The 14,349-nt window shown below is 45.4% G+C and overlaps 1 protein-coding gene across 1 annotated transcript in view; it reads right to left on the bottom strand.

Moving 5' to 3' along the window:
- BATF (basic leucine zipper ATF-like transcription factor) overlaps positions 1 to 14,349 on the bottom strand; it is a 77,660-nt gene that overhangs the window by 53,516 nt on the left and 9,795 nt on the right.

Raw genomic sequence — 14,349 nt, 5'->3', positions numbered from 1 at the left:
AAGGTTCAGTCACCCTGGGAAGCCAGTCAGCTCAGGTCTCCCCGAGGTAGGGGAACTGACAAGCGAAGACGGGGCTCCCCGGAGTTCAAGTGTGGTCCAGGCTCAACCTGAACAGAATAGGTGCTTCTCAGCTGGAACCCCACCCCTGCCTGCTCACTTTGTGCGGCTCTCACACAGAGGAATTGGCTTTTTGTTTTTTATAATCATTATTTATATTGTTTTTATTTTATCATCTTTATTTTTATAATTTTCTTTGTTTTTATAATGATCTTTTCTGATTATAAAATAACACACATATCTTCATCTTAGAAAAACTGGAAAATACAAATACACATGCACACAAAATAAGTGAAAGTCAGTGATCATCTCACCACGTAGGAATAAATGTTTAACATTTTGTATATTTCTTTCCAATCCCTTTTCATGGCATATGAATACATATTTATTCTTGCAACATTGAGATCATAAATAATACAATTGTTTTTGTAAACAATTTTGCAGAAGCTTTAAGAAAAACAATCAATAATACAATTAGAATTATTCGTCTAAAATTTAAATATATAAAATAAAATGTAAATTTGGGTTTAGCATTCCTTACTTCCTAAATACACCTAAAACAAGCAATGAGTAGTCAAAAGTGAGAGCTTTGGCTCTTATCATCACCCAGGAGTTGATGGACTTGACTTTTTTTTCTGCCAAGTGGGAGAGGAATCCCGGAAGTTCCATGAAGTAATAGACACAAGTTAGCTGTTCACCACATCTATTTCCCTTTCTTCCTGGGGACACACCTAGACTGTATTTCCCAGCCTCTCTTGCAGTTATGTGACCATGTGACTGAGTTCTAGCCAATGAAATGCAGGTGGATATGTGTATTAGTTATCTATTGCTGTGTAACAAAGTATCCCCAAACTTAGCAATTTAAAGCAAGTTATTTATTTGCTCTATAAAAAATTATCCCCAAAGTTAACAGTTTAAAACAACAAATAATTACTACCTCACACAGTTTCTGAGAGTCAGGAACCCAAGAGTGGCTTACCTGGATGGTTCTGGCTGAGGGTCTCTCATCAATCTATTGGCTGGGGCTGCAGCCTCTGAAGATTTGATTGAGACTGGGGGTTCTTCCATTCCTCGCTGCATGGGCTCCCACAGAACTGCTCAAGACAGGGCTTCCTTCAGGGTGAGTGATGGTAGAGAAAGAGTGACAGCACCTGGGATGGAAGCTGCAGTCTCTTTATAACCTAATCTTGAAATTGACCTTCACTTCTGAACTCTATTTGTTAGAAGTAGGTCACTCACTAAGTCCAGCCTGCGCTCAAGGGGAAGAGAATTAAACTCCACTTCTTGAAGGAAGGTATATCAAAGAATTTGTGGATTTTTTTTTTGGCCACGCCGTGCGGCATGTGGGATCTTAGTTCCCTAGCCAGGGATTGAACCTGTGCCCTCTGTACTGGGAGTGCAGAGTCTTAACCACTGGTCCGCCAGGGAAGTCCCTGTGGATATATTTTTAAACCACCACAATCTGCTGCACATTCAGGCTTGTGTGGCCCTCCTCTCTCTTTCTTTCTCCATCTGCTGGCTGAGTGGAGAGGATTCTATAAAGTTCTAGAGGAGGAGAAGGGCACAAAATGGAAGGAACTTGGATCCCTGAGCAGGGTGTAGAGAGCTCCCCACTCTGCAGCCATGTGGGCTTAGAAGAGGGGAATTGAACTCTCCTGATGTTAAGCCATTAGATTTGGAGTTTCTCTGTTACAGCAGCTAATTAGCACATAAAGTAGATTTGTTTTGCTTTGTTTTCCTTAGGCTCATGCTTGTGGGTGTAGGTTCTATCAGGAAAAGTCTACTTTCAAAATAATAGAAGTGCCTTAGAGAAACGATCCCTTTTACTGTGCGGAGAGATTGAGAGCCCTGACCTACGAGAGAAGTAATCACATTCTTTGGAGGAAAAGGGTAGGAGAATTGAGAGGCAGAAAGCCAGAAGACAGTGGGGTCCCAGTGCAGGTGCAGAGAGCTGAAGTTGAAGCTGGCACTTTAGGGAATCTGTAGTGAGCACAGCAAAACCCTAACAGGAATGTGAGCATCTGAGCACAGCAATGCCACACACTGAGTCCCCATCCTCCTAACACACAGGGAAAGAAGACAGGAAAGACAGATCAAGAAGGGCAAAGGAGGGGGCTTCCCTGGTGGCACAGTGGTTGAGAATCTGCCTGCCAATGCAGGGGACATGGGTTCGAGCCCTGGTCTGGGAAGATCCCACATGCCGCGGAGCGACTAGGCCCGTGAGCCACAATTGCTGAGCCTGCGCGTCTGGAGCCTGTGCTCCGCAACAAGAGAGGCCGCGATAGTGAGAGGCCCGCGCACCGCGATGAAGAGTGGCCCCCGCTCGCCACCAACTAGAGAAAGCTCTCTCACAGAAACGAAGACCCAACACAGCCAAAAATAAATAAATAAATTAATTAATTTTTTTAAAAAAAAAAAAGAAGGGTAAAGGAAAGTGACTCATTTGAGAGCTGTATGCTACAGAAATGAACATATGATACGTGTAGGCATATATGTATGAGGATGTTCACTGTGGCCAGGTTTATGATAGCAGTTGGGGTGGGACATGGAATGGGGGAGAGGAATAGCCTAAATACTCATCAACATGGGAATGGTTGAACAGAGTATGTTCATACATAGCATGGTGTATTGTGAGGGTTAATTCAAGCAGGACTGGAATTAGCGCAAGCTGATTTACTGAAATAAGAGACGTTCGTGCATAGCACAGACCCCTGGTCAAGTCATTAAATGTACTGATTAATAGTGTTGTTTTGTAACCACGGGTCTGAGGAATTTGTATCAGCTGGTCAGCAGGGTTTATTTTTTATCTCTACTTTTACTTTGTTCATCATTGTTTGTTGACAATAGTGAAATTGATGATTTGTACCTGGTTTTGGCGAGACCCCTGAAGGTCTCTGCTGCTGGGGATGGTAAACCAGCAAGAAATATGCCTATGTGACCAGCAGGGTGTAAGAAGCCCTGGTGGAAACTCCATTTGGGGCTTCCTAGGTCTGAGGTGTTTTGTGGCACACCTGTGACCCAAAAGAGAAAGTGTCTGGTATGGCTCTTACAGAGGGGAGGACAGTAGGAGTTTATACCTGGCCTCTCTGGATCCCTTGCTGTCTTACTTCAATGTTTTTAATACTTTTCCTGCAATAAACTGTAGATTTGCAAGCATTGTCAATTGGATTCTGTGAATCTTCTTTAACAGTCAAAACTCTGCCTAATGACCATGGTGAGTGTCCATGAGATGGTAACAGCCGTGGTTGCCAACAAAGAGTGAGATCTACATGTACCTCCTGGAAAGAGGTCCTTAATGTAAGTGCAATAAGCAAGTTGCAGACTAATATGTAAAACATGATTTCATCTTTTTTTTTTTTTTGATGTGCGATGCTAGATAGATAGGTATAAATATCAATATATTTGTAGAAACTTAGGGAAAGAATCAGGAAGCATGCACATCAAGTTATAAACAATGGTTACCTTATTGGGAATGTGTAGAGTGGGGAATGAAATAGGCTGGAATATCTACTTCTAACTTTATGTGATTAAAAAAAAATGGAATTATAGATCTTTTTTTAAATGAATAGACTATTTTTTAGAGCAGTTTTAGGTTTATAGAAAAATTGAGCAGAGAGTATACAGAGTTCCATATATTCCCTTTCCTTTCCCCCAAAGTCCCTTCCAGACAGTTTCCTCCATTATTAATATCTTGTATTGGTGTGGTATATTTATTATAATTGACGAACCAATACTGATATATTATTATTAGCTGAAGCCCTTAGTTTCACATTAGGGTTCACTCTTTGTGTTGTACAGTACTTAGAGTTTTGGGGGTTTTTTCTGTTTTTTAATTTTTTGTTCATTTCTTGGCCTCACAGTGCAGCATTCGGGATCTTAGCTCCCCAGCCAAGGATCGAACCTGTGCCCTTTGTATTGGGAACACAGAGTCTTAACCACTGGACCGCCAGGGAAATGCCAGTACTTTGAGTTTTGACAAATGTATAATGTCATGTGTGCACCATTACAATATCATACAGAATAGTTTTACCATCCTAATCATACCCTGGGCTCACCTATTCATCTCTCCCCACCACCTCCCTGGCAACCACTGATCTTTTTACTGTCTCTTTTGCCTTTTTCAGAATGTCCTATAACTGAAACTATATATATGTAGCCTTTTCACACTGGCTTCTTTCGGTTAGTAATATGCACTTAAGGCTCCTCAATGTCTTTTCATGGATTGAGAGCTCATTTCTTTTTATTGTTAAATAATATTCCACTGTCAGGATGTACCGCCGTTTGTTTATCCATTCGCCCACTGAAGGACATCTGGACTGCTGTCAGTTTTTGGCAATGGTGAATAAAGCTGCTATAAACTTTTGGGTGGACATATGTTTTCGATTCATTTGGGTAAATACCAAGGAGGGTAATTGCTGGATTGTACGGTGAGAGTATGTTTAGCTTTGTAAGAAACCACCAAACTGTCTTCCGAGAAGCTATACAATTTTTCATTCCCCCCAGCACTAAATGAGAGTTCCTGTCGCTCCACATCCTCACCAGGATTTGGTGTGGCCACTGTTTTGGATTTTGGCCATTCTAATAGGTGTGTAGTTATATCTCATTGTTTTAATTTGTGATTCTCTAATAACATGTGATGTGGAGCATCTTTTCATATGCTTATTTGCCATCTGTATACCTTCTTTGATGAGGTGCCAGTTCAGATCTTTTGCCCATTTTTTTTTTTTAAATTTATTTATTATGGCTGTGTTGGGTCTTCGTTTCTGTGCGAGGGCTTTCTCTAGTTGTGGCAAGTGGGCGCCACTCTTCATCGCGGTGCACGGGCCTCTCACTATCGCGGCCTCTCTTGTTGCGGAGCACAGGCTCCAGACGCGCAGGCTCAGTAGTTGTGGCTCACAGGCCCAGTTGCTCCGCAGCATGTGGGATCTTCCCAAACCAGGGCTCGAACCTGTGTCCCCTGCATTGGCAGGCAGATTCTTAACCACTGTGCCACCAGGGAGGCCCTCTTTTGAGTCGTTTGTTTACTTACTGTTGAGTTTTAAGAATTCTTTGTATATTTTCGGTACACGTCCTTTCTCAGATACGTGTCTTGCAAATATTTTCGCCCAGTCTGTGACTTGTCTTTTCATTCTCTTAATTATAAGCCATTTTTCGCTTTTGTATTTCTCAAGTAAATGTTTAAATAAAGAAGATGACGGTGAACAGGAATGACTTAGTTTAGCCTCTCTTGCCTGGTTACATGACTAGAACTAATTCCTAGCGAGGAGGAATCCACGCCTATGTGTTATACTTTTAAACAGTTTTTGTATTTCTATAACTAATTTACTAAATCCCATTCATTGTTTATCTATAGTTTATGATGAAAGAACCCTCCCCCCACTTTTTTTAGCAAGGCCTAATTAAAGAACTGTCGTCCAGTATGGGGGAGGGGTAGAAACTGTGGATGCCAGGTCACCTTTGTGGGTCAACTGTTCCTTGGTGGGGAGCCTAGTCAGGGATGGAGGGTGAGTGAGGGGCTACCTGCCCCTCCACCTACTTGATGCCGAGTGTGTGTGTGGGTACCTGACCAGGCCCCCCCAAATCAGTTCCCTGCGAAGCTGAATGTTTCACTTGAGCTTATTTCATGAGACCCACAGTGGTGACCTTGGACTCCCCCTCTCCTCTCTTTCTAACGAGGGAAGGGACTCTCTAGAGCTCGGGCTGGAAGCTGCTTAGAAATGCAAAGGTTCAGTTACTTGAAGGGAAAGCATTTGAGGGAAGTCTCTCCTGATTCCCCCTGTGCCTTCAAAGAGGAACAGAGCTTTTTCAGAAACCTTGTATAAAGACGGGAGAGTTCAGAGGCTCTGGTCCCTGGGCCCTGAGGAGGTTTCTTCTCAGGCAGTGTTATGCAAATCTGGCTTAATAGAAGGGTGGACTGATTCTTATTTTAAGCAAAGAAAGGAAGGGAAGGAGGATTAATACCCTTCACATTTGGACTATAAATACCACAGTAAATAGGGCTGAAAGGGAAGGATTTGGGGCCTTTGGGGAGCTTGAATCAGCTGTGAGGCCTACAGCTGGTGTGTCAGCGGTACTTCCCACAGGAAGGCCAGGAGAAGCTGGGACTGAGTGACTGGAATGGGAACCAATTAGAACACCCTCCCTGAGGACATGGCCACCACTACCAGGCATCCCCTTGGTCACCTAAGAGAGTTAACTAGGAGATTGCTGAGAAGAGAGGGTTCCTGCCCTGTTGGCTGACCATCAGGGATCAGAGGGGCCAGGACTGCTGTCAAAGATTAAAACGCTGACATGGAAACTACACTTGGGGGAGCAAAATGATAAGATGGTCCCACACCAAGGTGTGTGCTCAGCCAAAATGGGGTATTCTTTTCCCTCAGAAGGAAAGAGCACAGGCCCAAAATTCCGAAGCGGCCCACTAGGCCCTGTGCCTCTTTCTCAGTAGCAGAGTGCCAGGTGCAATTACCTATCCTTTATCTTGAAGGGGATGCTTCCAAGTACCCTAGACCGCAGGACCACTAAAAGAGTGAATTCTGCAGGGAGATGATATGGACAGCCACCAGCCTCTTGCATCCTTTAAGTCTTTGCTGGTGGTGCTGTTCTCTGCAGTTGCACCTAGGATGTAGAGTCATTTCTGATTTGTCATCTTGGCTGGGGATGGTATAGTTTCAAGCACTTCCACTCAGCTTTTCCTACCAAAACCCTCTTATCAGTAGGAGCTGGGGAAAGAGCCACAGGGAGGGTCTGTGGGCCCATTAAACCCCCTAGAGGCAGACTTGGGCCAGAACATCTTTTATCCCCTGGCCTCCACAAACCCATCTCCAGCTACTCCAGAAGAACATAATAGCAGGTGCCCTGGTATCAGTGTCATCTCATACCCTTAATTTTAATGGGGATGTTGGGATTCAATGCTCCTCAAAAGATGTGAGAATTCCCTTCCCCACTATAGTTACCCTTTAGGGAAGGATCAGGGAAATGTTTACTGAATAAATGTATTGTTTATTAAATAATGTATTGAATACATGTGATGGTAACAGAGGGGGTTTCCTCAAGGGGAGCCAGCCTATCCTTCAATCAATGGGCTCTGGGTCTGTGAACTGACTTAGATCTAGAAAGTACATGAGGCCCTGCTGTCCATGATACCAGTTAATTGCCTTCACCCGGCCTCTACTATTCTGGAATTCCATAATCCCCACTGACACTAGGGAGCCCCAGTTCTACGGCAGCAGCTCCTGCTGTCCAGCCTGGCTTGCAGAGGTGACCGTTTCAGGGCCTCTCCAAGGATCTAGTGGCCCCTCTCCAGTACCTCATCACTGCCTTAGTGACACTCTGGCTCTCCTGAGGAGCGTGGTCAGGTGATGGGGCCCCCAGTCTCACATAACAAATCCATCTAACTATGGCCTCCTCCCCGGACCATCTGACTCTTCCTTAGTTCTCGGCCAAGGCAGTGCAGCATCTCCACCTCATTTACTGTATAAGTTCATATCATGGGTAAGCCTCAAGGAGCAACACTGGCCGTGTACTAAGATACATTCCAGGTGCCAATGCCATGGCATTGAACCTTGAGTCACAAGTGAGTTTTTCCATGTAAAAAAATTATCCCCTTCCCAGATGTATTCTGGGCCCCTCAAGACCCAGTCATTCTTATATGTCTTCTGCTGGCGCTTGCTAAGACGGATCAGCCACATCCTGTAGTTCCTTCAACAGATAAGTGATTTCCCTCTGGAGCAGGGACTGTATTTCCCCTACTTGGGCGGAACTGAGATGTGACCCTATTTATCTGCCTGGCAGTAATGAGTGTGGCAGCAATGGATCTTGAGAGTAAACATCATGCTGCAGGGTACCTGCTTCGAGTGCAATCTTTCCATGGTCTCCAAGCAAGGGGAGGCTGCTTTTAAGGGGCAGGGGGCCGCTTTTGCCAGTCCAAAGGGCTCAAGGGATTCTAGAGGTTTAAGTCTCATTTACACAGATGTCCCATTTCAGGTCTCAAGGTCCTACATTTTTCCCTTTTAGCATCCTGACTTTGATATTGAAAATTTGTCAAGGATGGACATTGGTTCTCCTTAATGGGTCTGCCACCCTTACAATTAGATTCTGGGCCTGATTCTCAGCACAGTGTGCCCTGGGACTGGGAGAGACAAGTGTCTCCTTAAGTACTGCCAGAGATGCAGTCTGGTTTTCACAGAACCTCTTCAGATTATAGTTGTCTGAACTGTTTTGCATTTTCTTTTTCCGAGGCCTCCAAAATGGTTAACAAAAGGCAACCAACTCAAGCTTTATAACTTATCCCCATACCATTCAGATGCCACAGCAATCACTTCCCTTTCCACCTGTATCACATCTCAATCCACACAGGAGAGTCTGAGTAAATACAGTAGGTCAGGGATTCTCCTCACCCCACTCACTATCACTGCCACCTGACTGGCAAATAGACTCAGCTCTAAATATCCCATCCTAAATATCCCTGAGGGTCTGATTTCTAGGGCTACTTCTGACCAACTCTTTTCACTTGGGTGCCCCGCCGAAGCAGAACCTGAGACAAATGCTTGTGCTCAGGTAGTTTATGTGGGAGTGAGAGGAGTGAAACAGAGAAAGAGAGGAAACCAATACAAGGTGTGTTATTGAATTGGGTACCTCTATCGGTCACTTCTGCAGGTCTTGCTTAATCCTGCAAGACCTTTTGAGGAACCTAAGAAATGTGCCTCAGAACTCTCCACCTGGAGGATGAAAGGGGAAAGCATCTATCCATTGATTCCTCTCCCCAGTTAGTCAAAGGGGACCCTATGGGCATTGACTCCCCCGAATGTCCAAGTTGCATATGTGTAAGTGCCAAGGGGGTGGTCATGGATGTCCCTGGGACAGAGGTGGGAGGCACAGTCAGACTGCACCTGTGTGAAGTTGCTCACACCTGCTCAGAACTGGTCACGTGATAAAGCTGGGGTCAGAGGACTTAACATGGGGCACAACGGGTGCCCGGTACAGTCCACCCAGGTGAGTACTGTCCTTCCGAACAGCAGATGCTGATGCTTAAGTGTAACTTCACTGAAGTTGGTCCAAAGCACTGGGAGTCGTTTCTTTAGGAATAACCCACAGAGCCAGTTTAGGACCTAAATGAGAAACTCAGTCTCTTACTGTATTTAGTTTTTTTTTGTTTTTGTTTTTGTTTTTAATAAATTTGTTTATTTTATTTATTTTTATTTTTGGCTGCATTGGGTCTTCGTTGTTGCGCACGGGCTTTCTCTAGTTGCAGCGAGGGGGGGCTACTCTTGGTTGCCGTGCGAGGGCTTCTCATTGCGGTGGCTTCTCGTTGCGGAGCACGGGTTCTAAGCGTGCAGGCTTCAGTAGTTGTGGCCCATGGGCTTAGTTGCTCCGTGGCATGTGGGATCTTCCCGGACCAGGGCTCAAACCTGTGTCCCCTGCGTTCGCAGGCAGGTTCTTAACCACTGTGCCACCAGGGAAGCCCTGTATTTAGTTTTTAAGCCAAAACAGTATGCCTGGATTAATTAACCTAATCATTAACCATAATTTAGCTCTTACCAAAGAAAGACAATTTGCCAGTATGGAGAACAAGCTCATTTCAAAGTTACAGAAATGTAATATAAAGGAATAAGATTGGCATCAATCTCATTGCTTTATACTTAGTCACACCTTATATGAATGAATGTGTGTCTATATATCTGTGTGTTGTGTATGTAACTGTGTTTGCCTCTGCCTATATTGTGTCACATATCTGAGTATATCTGTGGATCTGTGTGTGGTGTCTGTGTTCATTGTGTGTTGTGCATGTTGACCATCCACCAAGTGCCAAGCACTGGGCGTGCCTGTGTAGAGACTCTATCCTTATGGCACTTACTCGGAAAACAGTCTATCTTGCCAGGGAGTGAGGAGGGCTGCCGTTAAGAATCTCCAACTCTTGGGACTTCCCTGGTGGTCCAATAGGTAAGACTCCACGCTCCCAATGCAGGGGACCCGGGTTTAATCCCTGGTGGGGGAACTAGATCCCACACGCATGCCACAACTGGGAGTCCGCACGCCGCAACTAAAAAGATCCCGCATACCGCAACGAGGATCCCGCATGTCGCGACTAAGACCTGGTGCAGCCTAAATAAATTTAAAAAAAAAAGATTCTCCAACTCGTAAATTCCTATTGTGGTAGGCAGAATAATGGCCTTCCAAAGATGGAAACTGTGACTATGTTATGTCACGTGGCAAGGGGGAATTAAGGTTGCAGGCGGAATTAAAGTTGCTAATCAGTTGACCTTAAAATAAGATTATCCTGCATTATTCAGGTGGGGCCAATATAATCACAAGGGTCCTTAAAGGATGTAAGGCAGAAGAGTCAGTGTCAGAGTGATCAACAGGAGACAGACACAACCAGCCAGTGCTGGCTTTGAAGCTGGAAGGGGCCATGAGCCCAAGGAATGTGGGCAGCCTCCATAAGCTGGAAAAGGCCAGAAAACAGATTCTCCCCCAGAGCCTGCAAAAGGAACGCAACCTGCTGGCACCTTGATTTTAACCCAGTGAGACCCATTTTGGACTTCTGCCCTCCAGAACGCTAAGATATTAACATTTGTGTTGTTTTAAGCCGTTAAATCTGTGGTACTTTGTTATAGTGGCAACAGGAGTCCAATACACCTGTGACACCTTGGTCTTTAAAAGGTTCCCCCTTTGCTTTAAAGCTGCACTTAAAGGTGTGGTGGAGTTGCATTTTACACAGGGATTGGGTTGAATATTCAGGATGTAACAAGAAAAGGTAGAGTCCGAATTAACCTTGAACATACCTTCCATGGCTCATTATGTAGAGGGTAGGGACCAGGACCCACTGAAGTGGTACAGATAAACACTCCCCAAGGTGCCCTCAGCCCGGGGTACCCTCACCACCAGGCACACGGCTTATTAACTGGAAGGGCCAGCTAAACAAACCACACGCTTTGAATCATCTTTCTCTCCCTCAAGGCATGCAATTAAATTTGCATAAATTCAAAGAGCGTATGCTGCAACTCTATCGTAATTTCAGATTTTGTTTTATTTCCCGAGTTTACCAAGGAAAGAATGGAAAAACAAAACCTTCTATTTGTGTTGTTTGTGGCTTGTTCTTTTTATTAGGAAATATACCAAGCATACAGAGAAGTGTGAAGAAGATAACCCGCGTCTGTGTGCATATCCCTCACCTCTGACAAATTCTAAGATTATTCTACATTTGATTCAGATTTTTAAGAATAAATGAAATGTTACACATACAGTTGAAACCCAGTGTCCTCTTTAGCCTTGCAGATACCATCCCCAAACCCCTTCCTCCCCACCCCCCAGGAGTAATTCCCTATTACTTATTTTGATGTTGATAGCATTCCTGTGCATGCTTTTGTACCTCTATTACCCAGATCTGTGTGTACCCGTAAACAATAAAGTATCAATTTCCATGTTTGGAAACATTGTATAAATGGTACACCGCATATATTCTTCTGCAACTTGCTCCCCGTCCTCCAGTTCAACAGTGTGTTTCTGAGGTTTACTCACATTGATACCTGTAGCTCTGATTCATTCTTTTTAACTGCTGAGTAATACTTGATTTTATGAAAACACAATTTGTTTACCCGCTCTTCTGTTCATAGGTATTCAGGTTGTTTGCAACTTATCTTTATTACAGACGAAGATTCAGTAAACGTGCTTGTACTTTTCCTTGTGCCCCTATGCCAGGGTTCCTCCAAGGTGTATCCTTAGGAGGGAAATTGCTAGGTCAAAGATGTGTAGCTTTAGTGTCACCGTTTATTGCCAAACTGCTTTACACAGCAGTCACACCAATTTCCCACTGGCAGTGTAGGTAAGTTCCCTTTAACCTGAATCCTGACCAATACATACTAGCCGCTGCCTCTCTGATTGCTAACGGGTCTTGTCCTTCTCGGGTTGCCCAGCTGATTCTCACAGCAACCCTGGGCAGATGTGGCACAAGTCTCATATATGACCACCTGGCAGGAGGGCACAAGGAAGCCCAGGGAGAGGATGATGAGCCCAACACAGCTGGCTGTGGCCGTTCAGGAGCCGAAAGAACCCAGGAGTCTTGGATCCCAGGCATCCATCGCCACAGGAACCAGATACATGGCCAGAACACTAACTCTGCGGCTACTTTTAGAGAATAAAAGATATTCAAGTAATTAGTACTATGTGGTAAATAACAACCATCCACGCTAACAGAGGGCAAGATAATTACCATTTTGTGGAGCTTTGTATTTCACCAAACACTTTTACATGCATTCCATATTTGACCTTGACAACAACCCCATAAGAAAGACTTGGATTACTGTTCCTACTGTACAGATAAGGGGTTGGATTACTGTTCCTACTGTACAGATAAGAAAAGTGAGGCTCATGGCTGGTCAGTAGAAGATTGGATATTGAGCCTATTTGCCTTTAAAATACGTCTTCTGTACGTACACTTGGAGATGGGTGTCTGAGAGTTGGGAATCCTCAACCTGTGCCATCTCTCCTGGCCCTCTGCACACAAGGTTCTCCCAGCAACTGAGGTCACACCACAAACACAGAGCATTTCCCCGAGGGTGAGGCCCAGGCCAGCTTTTTACACCTGGAGTCAGACTGTAAGAACATCCTGACTCTGTCACTCAAATGACTGTGATTTGGGGCAAGTTACTTCTTCTCTGTGCCTCAGTTTTCTCATCTGTAACATGGGAATGATGGCACCTACCTCCCGGTGGCTGCAGTAGCACATCTAACCTGTCAGGCACACAGAAAACATGTGAACATTAGCTCTTATGAGGCAGACTGTGACTGTGACTTCTGGCTTCCCACAGCAGGGAGCGGTGGTCCTGATGAGGAAAGGTGGGCCGCAGCATAGCACACATCACTGATTCTGGGAGACAGCCCGTCCTCGGAGGCGAAGGAGGGCTCTGTCCTGGAGGAACAGGCTCGCGGCACCCAGCACAGGACCAGAGGAACCACAGCCAGGGGCAGGCGGTGGTCGTGCAGGAACGTCCGCCAGGTCACATGAGGGGCCTGTAAGTCCACATCTTCACTTTTCTCAAGGCTTGGTAAATGTCAAAGGATTCCAGCCTGAGGGTTTGTCATGTGCCACCACCGCTGCCAGTGAGCTGACCAGGCACTGCTTCCAAGACAGGGCTTGGAGGGTGAGGGCTGGGCGTGGCGCACCAAGCATGCTGGGTAGAGGGGACCTGAGATAAGGAAGTAAGGAACCAAAGGTGTATTAATGACCTATTCTTGGTTCCTGTCCATCCCAGGAGGACTCGTTCAAGATCTGAGAAGCAACCCAAGCTCACTGCTGTCCTTGACATGAAGCCTTACCATCAGCAACAGTTATCTAGCCCCAGGAATGGAGGAGAGAGAACACACAAGTATAAGGTAGGACAGTAGGGTTCAGCTCCTGGGTCTGCCTGTTTACAGCTGGGTGAACGTTAATCTTTGTAAGCCTCAGTTTGCACAACAGTACAATGGGACTGAAACACCCATCCCACCTGCCTCACAGAGCTGGAACATCAGATGAGGAACTTGCATGGAAGTGCCCTGTGAACCATCACATGCCACGTAAATGGCAGCTCTTGCCTATGACACTATGGTTCTTGCTCTTCGGGGGGGTGGGGTATTCATTCACACCATTTGCTCACATCACTGGTTCACTCCGTGACCATGGCACAGCCTGGAACTCTATCCAGCCCTCCCAGAAACTAGATCTGTAACCATGGCCTGATAGGCCTCCTGTTCTAATCAGGTGAGACATTCCGCCATGGGGAAAATCACACAGTCAGCTGGCCACAGGTGGGGAGAGTCATGGGCCTTTAGAAGCAGAGTTCAAACATCAGCTCTGCTCCTCACTAGCTGGGTGATCTTGGATGAGCCACTCACCCTCTCTGAGCCTCAGTTATTTTTAAAATGGGGGTAATGATGCCTATTTTGTGCTGTTGAGAGAAGTGAATGAGACTATATATGCTGGTCACCCAGTAAGTCCTCAACAAGGCAAGTGTAAACTCCCTGGGCCTAGAATTCCTCATCTACAAATGGGGACAACCGCTGCTCCCTGATAAGGCTGCTGTGAAGATGAACAGAGACAGTGTATGGAGCACACACAGGATTTAGCTCATGACTGTCAGCTCCATAAGCGCAGGGCCTAGGTTTGTTTTATTCCCCAGGGACTACTCAGCCCCTTGTAGCGTACCTGGCACACACCCAGCTGGCACTCAGGAAACATCTGTTGAGTGAAGGAGCAAAGTAAGTACTGCAGACTTAACTTCTCTGAGCCTCAACTTCCTCGTCTATAAAATGGGC

Source organism: Balaenoptera musculus, chromosome 2 (genome assembly GCF_009873245.2).
Source record: "Balaenoptera musculus isolate JJ_BM4_2016_0621 chromosome 2, mBalMus1.pri.v3, whole genome shotgun sequence".
Taxonomy (NCBI): Eukaryota; Metazoa; Chordata; class Mammalia; order Artiodactyla; family Balaenopteridae; genus Balaenoptera; species Balaenoptera musculus.
Note: the sequence above shows the minus strand (reverse complement) of the source record. Positions and strands in the feature narration are given on the sequence as shown.